Below are 9,816 nucleotides of genomic sequence, written 5' to 3' on the forward strand. Positions count from 1 at the left end.
GATCTTTTCTCAACTCATCATAAATTCTCACTTGGACTTCTGCAATTGTTTCTTGTTATCCTTGCATCTGACCTGGCCCCTTTATAGCATATGCTTCACGCAGAGCCAGAAGGATCCTTTTAAAGCCTAAGTCAGATCATGACACTACTCTGCAAAAGAGACTTCCAGGGTCTCCATCTCAAGCAGAGGAAACCCTGTCTGACCTCATTTCCCATCACTTGCCTCTTTGCTCTCTTTACTCCTGCTAAGCTGAGGATACCTCAGGGCCTTTTTATGTGCTGTTCTCTCTGCCTGACCTCTATGAGCAACACTCATTCCATCAGTTCTCTCCCTCTTTTGTTCTTCTCCATAGCCCTTTTTAGCACCTGGAAATCATATATTCTTTTGTTTATCTGTCTCCCTGAACAAAATGTAAGCTTCCCAAGGACAGAAGTTGTGTTTTGCTCATTATTATACCCTCAAGGCCTAGTACAGTACTTGGCATACAATAGGTATTCAAAATGACTTCTGAATGAACGTACATAATTCACAAAAATTAAATTATCTGTACTTCAGATCAGAGAATTAAGATGTTATTGGCTTATTTTCCTTCAATTTATTCTGCATTCTCACCTCAAATAATTATAAACACTTTATAAACTTCTTTTATTCATAGGAGATGGTGGTTAAACCAAGGCCCACAGAGTATTTGTAACTTTTTGAAGGTCAAGGAATTGGTCAAGGATGAAGAAAAGGCCTAAAATAAAGATTTTCTTTAGTCAACCCAGTATAACATTCTTAGAGATTTGATATTTCTGTTTAGTGATGATACCATCTTTACATAAAGAACATAGTCCATTATGTTGATAGGCAAATTGAAAATAGGCATTGAATTTACGAGGGTATAAAAATAAATGTAATGCTTATTACCTTGAAATGTAAGTGTCAGCTACCAGTGTCTCAGTTTTACAAGAAATGTAGAAGAGACACAGATGTGCTATTACATATTCCAGTTAATTTCTTCTCTCTCTCTTTCGACATCATTGTCTTCCCAGAACTATAGAGTGTATCTTGGGGAAGATAAGACAAGAGTAGTAATTTCGATTGAATGCTCTGCAGTTAGTTTCTCAAGGTGATCAAAATATTGAAAACATGAGGATTCAGGGAGAATGGGGTGCCTGGAGAAGTGTGTCCTTTCCTTATACCTTGTGCTATGCAGCTCAACCACCTGGCTGCTCTGAATTTTACCCTTGTTAAACCAGTGATCTAGTGGGATATATATATTTGCTGTGCCAGAAATGTCCTGAGAACTTGACATGGTCTGATAATCTGGGTTCAAGATGAGAGTTTGGGGGCTTCCCTGGTGGCGCAGTGGTTGAGAATCTGCCTGCCAATGCAGGGGACATGGGTTTGAGCCCTGGTCTGGGAGGATCCCACATGCAGCGGAGCAACTGGGCCCGTGAGCCACAACTACTGAGCCTGCGCGTCTGGAGCCTGTGCTCCGCAACAAGAGAGGCCGTGATAGTGAGAGGCCCGCGCACCGCGATGAAGAGTGGTCCCCGCTTGCCGCAACTGGAGAGAGCCCTCACACAGAAACGAAGACCCAACACAGCCAAAAATAAATAAATAAAGAAGCTTTCATTTAAAAAAAAAAAAAAAAAAAGATGAGAGTTTGTTACTGCTCACTGTGTGTGGCCTTAGGATTATTTCTTAAACACTCAATTTCCTTTTTGAAAAAGTTGGTAAAATTATACCATCTCACAGAAAATTTTGAGGAGGAAATAAGATAAGACACACAGGCAGTTTGCAAACTACAAAACACCATTCCATATCTTCTCAATAACAGTTATTAAATATCAACTAGGGGATGATGATCTCACTAAAATCCCTAGATATTAAACTGAAAGGGACTTCTCAACTCTCCCATTCTGTAGACGAGGGGGCTGAGGCCCACGGAGGTGACCTCACTGGGCGGCAGAGTGGAGAGCTCAGGAGAGCTCCAGCTTAGAGTCGCGGTTTGGTTTACTTAATGTTCTTTGCACTCCCTAGGCCTGCAGCTCGTTTTTGTTACCTAAGAATAGTTTTTATATTTTCTAATAGTAGGAAAAAAATCAAAAGAATGATATGTCATCATATGAGAAGAGTGTTTGAAATTCAAATCTCAGTGGCCATGAGCAACATGTGTGCTCACTGGTGATGTGCTGTCTCTGGCTGCTTTTGGGTGAAGATGGCAAAGTTGAGCAGTTGTGACAGAGACCATATGGTCTGCAAAATTAAAATATTTATGGTGTGTCCTTATACAGAAAAAGTTTGCTAACCTCTGCAGGACACCATTCAACCTTCACATTGACACCTGTTGACCACTTACCATCATTATCCTGTTAACTAACAACTTTAGAAAGTAAGAGGATGATACATGCTTTTTACATCTTGCACCAATCTTTTGAAATAAATGGTCATAATTAAATCTATGACCATAATTAAATGGTCATAATTTCAGACCAAAGCCTCAGTAGATTAAATTGTTTTGTCAGAGTGAAAACTAAAACCAAATATCATTAACCTAAAGGTTTATTTATATTATTTTATATTATTTCTTTTATTTATTTATTGCCCATTTGATTCCTTGCTTTTTGTCTGTGTATATTTACACACATAACACACACACACACACACACACGTAAAGCAACCAAAGTCTCATTTTCGGCTACAATATATCTAGCCCAATCTGTGCAAAAACCAAAACAAAGAAACAAATATACAAAAAGACACAAAATGTTTTTTAACTTCAAAGGAAGAAAAAGGGAGACATCAGATTTTGAGCTGACATTGCCAGAAAATATTTTTTCTGCTATAATATTTAGAAATGAATCAGTCTAATGTTTCACAAATTGTGATACTCTAAAATCGCTTAAAAATATTTTTCCTCTATACAGTTTCTATGCAAATGGTATTTTTGCAGGAAGCTTTCAAGTAATAATGCAACTGATTTAGTTCATTGAAATTGCTAATATTATAGGAATTGTAACTATGTCATTTGGTTTTTGTGAAGACAGTGTTTGCCATAAATCGGTTACTTCCAACTTTACATTGGTGCCTGGGTTATAACATTAGGGTGATCCAGACAAAGTTTTGTCTATGAAAATATGCATTCTTAGCTTTCTAAACAACGGGATGAAATAAGGGAACACACAACACTAACAAACACTATGTTTGCTCTCTGAGGGCCTATTATTAGAATTGAATGAAATTGTGACTTTTAGAGAACTGGTATACAATTAATCCTTGAAGCCTTTGACAGTTTTAAGATTTAGAAATTAAAAATTGCCAGGCATTGCCCCCAAAGAGCCAGCTCTAATACTTGTGAGCCTACCATGTCATGTTAGTGCCTGAAAGGCCACAGAATACAACATTCATGGGGCTTCCCTGGGGCGCAGTGGTTAAGAATCCGCCTGCCAATACAGGGGATACGGGTTCGAGCCCTGGTCTGGGAAGATCCCACATGCCGCGGAGCAACTAAGCCCGTGCGCCACAACTGCTGAGCCTGCACTCTAGAGCCCGCGAGCCACAACTACTGAGCCCACGTGCCACAACTACTGAGCCCGCGAGCCGCAACTTCTGAAGCCCGTGCGCCTACAGCCCGTGCTCCTCAACAAGAGAAGCCACCGCAATGAGAAGCCCGCGCACCGCAATGAAGAGCAGCCCCCGTTCGCTGCAACTAGAGAAAGCCCAGGTGCGCAGCAACAAAGACCCAATGCAACCAAAAATCAATCAATAAATTTATATATTAAAAAAAGACAACATTCATAAAGCAACACAAAAGGGCTTCAGCTCTTGAAACTCCCAATCAGCTCTTGAAGTTCAAAAATGTTTGTTTGCTGTCTGTGAAAGTGTTAAGTGCTACCAAAGAATCTATTTATCTGGGTAAATTTCCCATTTATGGTATAATATATCAGCTCTTCTCAGTTCATGAGGGTCACCATTGTGACCATAATACTGTTGGCAAAAAAGAAAAAAATTAAATTTACCTAAGGCTTCTTTAGCTGCATTCCATATTATAGGTTGTTTGCTTGTTTGTCCTGAAATAGCCCTTATATTATTTTATATGCTATTTAGTGTTAGTTAGTTTTGAACCTAACTTTAGGCAACCAATTAGTTTTGATTAATTAATATTTTTCAGACCTGAAGTCCCTTTTTCCTAGTACTGTTTATCAGAGGAATACACCATAATATCTAAGAATAAACAAAGACATAACATGTTTAACTAAGCTTTGCCTCATTTTGACATTACCTCTATTGGCTTAGCAATTGAAAGAGTTTGGTAAAGACTGGCTTGTATACACATACAGTTTTACTTGTTTTTTATTTAAAAAAACATTAAATCAAATATGTGGAGGGTTTATGTACTAGACAGCAAATAATTTACTTGATTGGATATTTGGATAAAAATCTATTTGGATAGAAGTTAAACTAGATCTTTTCTGGGATACGTAAATGTTTATAAGGATTTCCTTGCAATTTAAAAGTACTGTGATTATTGGCAACCCTGAAGAGGATGTAGTTAAAGGTATTTTCGTAGGAGGCCTGTAAACATGCTATAAAGGATTGACCCTACAAGACCTTAAACTTTTTTTTCTTCGAAATAATTCTTTACAGTAGGCAAAGTGATTTTCCAAAAACTTTAAAGTGACTGGCTTAGAGTGAAATTTCAACTCAAAACTAAAGATGTAAAATTTAAAAGTTCCCCCATTTTGGATTTCAAGAACTGATTCTGGGCTTCAGGAACTGATTCTTCAAGATTTGAAGCCCTACTGGTGTTTTCCACCTCCTGGTGAAGGTCACGCTGTTGAGTTATGACATTAGAAGTTGCCGTCTATTTCTCCAGAAGAAATTTCCCCTGGGACCACATGAATAGTCATTAGCCATTTTTCTGCGAGCCTGAAAAACTAAGAAAGTGAAAATAAGCTCCGTGGATAAATGACAAGCAAACTGACAACCAAATTTAATGAACACCTGTGCTCACAGCCACTTGTGAGGGGATTTTAAAAGGTCTTTCCAAGGGATCCTGTGCTTTTTTTTTTGCTGTAGAGTAAGATTTTGGGGAAAGACAGTGAGTAGCAGCGCTGCTCTGTTAACACCAGTGACAGAAGCAGGACCGGGTCACTACAGTTACCACAGCTGATAAGTATTTGTTGATTTAAGTATCCTTAGGGTTTATTGAAAATTCCTTCTCAGCAGATAAATAATATTCAAAGCAAATTCTGGGTTTCAAGTTATAATATCTTCCTGGAGCAATCCTTCCAGGCTTTTGGGTATTATATTAAATACTTAAGTACTGATGAAAATGAGCTTGTCATTCTCCTGGAGTATGTCAACGTTTTCAAGGATGGCACTTTAATAGGTTGTCATAGTACAGAAATTGGAACGATTTAATTGAAATTTAGAACCAGGAGGTAGAATTGTCTAAGTTAAGAAAGTCTTTTAGAATTCAGATTTGGGGACTTCCCTGGGGGCACAGTGGTTAAGAATCCGCCTGCCAATGCAGGGGACATAGGTTCGAGCCCTGGTCCGGGAAGATCCCACATGCCACGGAGCAATTAAGCCCGTGTGCCACAACTACTGAAGCCCGTGCGCCTAGAGCCCATGCTCCACAACAAGAGAAGCCACCGCAATGAGAAGCCCGCACACCACAACAAAGAGCAGTCCCTGCTCGCCACAACTAGAGAAAGCCCACGCGCAGCAACGAAGACCCAATGCAGCAAAAGTAAAAAATAAACAGAATTCAGATTTGGAAAAATTAGTAATTAAAAAATATACTTTTCTTTGTAAGGCCTTTGTTTTTAGGTCAGTGAAGCTGAATAAGGTAACTCTGTAATCTCATAAGAGACACAGAATTTCTCAAATACGATTTAATTTAGGTTGGAGAATGAGATATCAGGACCATAGATGGGATCTTTGTTGGTAAGATGGTAAACATTCAGTATTTATGTTCAGAAGTAACAGCAAAATGAAAATAACAAACCATTAAAAATAACTATCTACTAAAAGTGAGGCAATATGTCACAGTCACATCCAACCAAGCCTAACACTGGAAGGCAGATCCTCCATATTCCAGTCCTGGCCTCATGACTCATCACCTTCTGCTGACTCATTTTCTTTTCGTTCTTTTTTTTTAAATGTATTTTTTAAAGTCTTTATTGAATTTGTTACAGTATTGCTTCTGTTTTGTGTTTTGGTTTTTTGGCCGCAAGGCATATGGGATCTTAGCTCCCGGACCAGGGATCGGACCCGCAATCCCTGCACTGGCAGGTGAAGTCTTAACCGCTGGACCGCCAGGGAGGTCCCTGACTCATTTTCTTAACTGTAAAATGGGCCTAATACAAATCAGCTTCGCACCCTTCACGTCGTCCCCTTCCAGAGAGGATGATTAGCCCTGCGTCATCCCACTCGAGTCCACTTCAGCCTGTGGAATATGACAGGGTTCCCATGGTAAACTAGCGACCTAGCCCTCCAGCTCAATTCCCACCTGTGCCATTTCTAGACGCCTCCCCCATACCTCTCCAAAGGAGTCCAGGACCTCTCCCAACAGCACCCCACTTGCTTTCCTGTGCCAACCCCCTTCCCGCTCCTGTGGCGTTTGTGAGTCACTGGTGGTATCCACAGTCACTCCTGATCGACAGTGCCCAGCGTGTGATTCTGTGGAAACCTTCATACACACGAACTTTGGAAGAGCCCCCGACACTACGGCAAAACATTATTTGCCGCTTTGTTTCTCTCTTAAACTCCCTTTCCCACTATCAGTGATGACTTGTCACGTCCTTCCTCTTCCATCTCTTGAAACCCTCTCCAACTCATATTTTCATCTAATGACCTCCTTTTATACTCCCTTGAAATCAGAACGGTGTTAGAAAACAGAAAGCTTTAGAAAGAAAAACGCTTAGAAAACAGAAACCGTCATGCAGCTACTCCCTCACCCTTCCTACCACCAAATCCACGGACCTCTCTGCAATAGGACCCTGTTCTTTAGGATGAATCTTTTATAGTTAGTTATTTCAAGTTTGAGGCTTTTCTATCGATTTCTCAGGAAGACCATATAGAATAATACCCCCGAGTTCTTGCATGTTTGTAACTATTTCTCTCTGGCATTTACGTTCGAGGGTCAATTAGCTATATGTAAAATCCTAGGCTCACTTTTCTTTCCTTGAGAATTTAAAAACGTTTCTTTATTGTCATTTGGCACAAGGTATGGATGTGAAACAGTCTGAGGCTATTCTGATTTTCTTTCTTTTGCAAGTTTTATGGTTCTTTTGTTTGGTTGTCCATAGAGTTGTTTTCTTTCTCTAAAAGGTCAGCTGATTTACGTGGATATGTCTTGGTGCTGACTATCCTGAGTGGCCCTCCTGGGTACAGAGTGTCTCTTTCTGGGCTTATCCCATTGTTTTGGTTTTATTCTCCAGTTTCCATTGTTACACATGCTGCATCTTCATGGCCTCTTTTCCATATTTACCTTTTCCAACAAACCCATTTCTATACCTTTCCATATATTTTGATTTTTAAAAAATTTCCCCTTTCTTAACTTTTTTTCTCACCATGTTCTCTGTAGTCTTTCTTTGTGTGTTTCTTCTAGTTTGAATTTTTTCCTTTCCTGATCTCTCTCTGCTGTACATCCTCCTGTTCTCTAGTCATCCATTTTCACAGTTTTCTTTTTGTGATTTCTGCTGCTTATTCACGGCTTCTGCCATTTTCTTAATTCCTCTGAGCTAATTTTGAAATACTGTTATATATTGTTTTCAGTGTGCTCCTTTGTTGGTACATTTTTCGAGCAGTTTTTTCTTACACTTTCTTTGACGAGCCATCAATCAGGGCCCTTTCCTGTGGCTCATGTGTGATGGGTCTGGATGGAGCAGGATGGTTTTCTACCTTCAGTGTTTGGGTATCCCCCCACCTGTGGGTCCTGTGAAGTGTGAAAAATAGTGTTCATCTTTGAAGTTGCCACTAAAAAATACTCTCCGAGATCAGCTTCCGCGGGCCCCTGCTCACTGACGTGAGGGCTCCCTCTCTACTGCATCAACTGTGTTCCTGCCTGCTCCACTGGGATTCTGCTTCCAGCAGCATTTCCTCAGAGTGGGCTCTGTCCTACTCAAAGGGCGGTTTTTTCCTTGTGAGCTCCTAATTCCTGGGAACCTAGGCTGACCCAGAATCCTCCGATCTCGTGGCAGCCCTTCAGCCTGTGCCTGTGGTCTCTCGGCACTCTCCACAATTCCGAAGTCTGCAAACTTCTGCTCTTTTCACCATTTGTCCCCCGAATCTGCTTGCTGATATGTTTTTACTAAGATGTGGTCCTCTTCTTTTAGAGATGAATATTTGTAAGCAATTTCTAAGTCTGGCTCATAGGATCATCAAAACTCCTCTTATTTCTACCTCTGCACAGCTGCCGGTCCCAATATATGATCACATATCTATCCATCTATATATATCCATACCTATATCTCCACACAGGACTGCGTCTTGTCCTACCTATTCAGCTTCTGGGGTTTTGGGTGGTATCTTGTCACCTGCTTTTGTTGAAAATATTGTCCCCTGAGATCTGTTTTTTGTCTATTTCATTGTCCCTTTCTGTAAGGGAACTTTGTGATGCTCAAAGCTATGCTGCTGCCACTGCCTTATTGATTCACTATTTAAAAAAATACGACTATAGACCAAGAAGCACATTTCTCATGAACTCTTTTCCGTGGTTCGCTTATTTTCAGCCAAAGTGAAATATGTCCATTTGGACTCTGCTAGTCAAAAGCACTGGCAAATCCACAAAGCCCTCTGCTTCTCTGTTCATCTGCTTATGGGGCTCGTTTTCCTTACAGTCTGTCAGTTTCTCTTCACACCCCATCCTTGTATGGGTCCCACGAGTGAAGGTGGTTCTCTCTGTGTTTCTCTGTGCAGCACCTGCCTACCAGCTTGATTTTTAGGAATACAAACTCCAGCATCACAAATGAAAGGGTACCTGTGTGTGAGCACAAGCATCACAGAGTGGTATGAAAACATGGCTGTATTTTTCCTCACAGGGATATAAAGATACCCAGTTGGATAGTCTTATGCACTGAGTTGTCATCTGCAGAAGGGTCTGCGCAGGTACAATTAAGACTCAAGGTAATGTTACGGGAGGCTGACCAGAGAAATCCTGGTACTTCACATTTTCTTTCAGCCAGATGACATTTCAACGCTGAGGTTGACAAATGTTTCAAAGGAGTGGTTTATTTGCTGTTAATATTTTTTAGTAGTGAAAAACAATTTCCTGCTTTTAATTTGAAATAGCAAATATCAGTGATTGGAAAGATAGAAAATCAAGAAAATATTTAAGCAGGTGAAAGAAAGATAATGAGACTATATAGGTATATACTCTTAGACAAAAAGAAAAGGAGATAGAAATTTTGGTAAGTTTGACTTTTAGACTTGAGTGTCTCAAAATTGGATAGCCTATTTGCAAGGGATAAGGAAATTTGGATATCAACTAGACCACCTTTATTACACTCATTATAAAACTGTCTGAAAGCACTCCTCCAGCATGTGGAGGACATAAAACAAAATGAAACACAGCAGCTTGAGGGAAGTGACTTCCTAACCAAGAAAACACAGAATCAATGTGCCCAGAGTCCAGGAGTACACACATGTTAAGTCCCAAATTGGGATTGTTTGAAAAGGTTCTAGGGGCACTCAGCTTCTTATTCATTGCAGAGAAAATATGGTCTTCTTAGTGGTAAACTGCTTTTACCTCAAAGCATAGTCATGTTCCGTGTGTTCTTTTTCTACGTGTGAAAATGATAGTAATTAAGGAACAGTGCA

This window comes from Pseudorca crassidens, chromosome 21 (assembly GCF_039906515.1).
Source record: "Pseudorca crassidens isolate mPseCra1 chromosome 21, mPseCra1.hap1, whole genome shotgun sequence".
Classification (NCBI taxonomy): Eukaryota; Metazoa; Chordata; class Mammalia; order Artiodactyla; family Delphinidae; genus Pseudorca; species Pseudorca crassidens.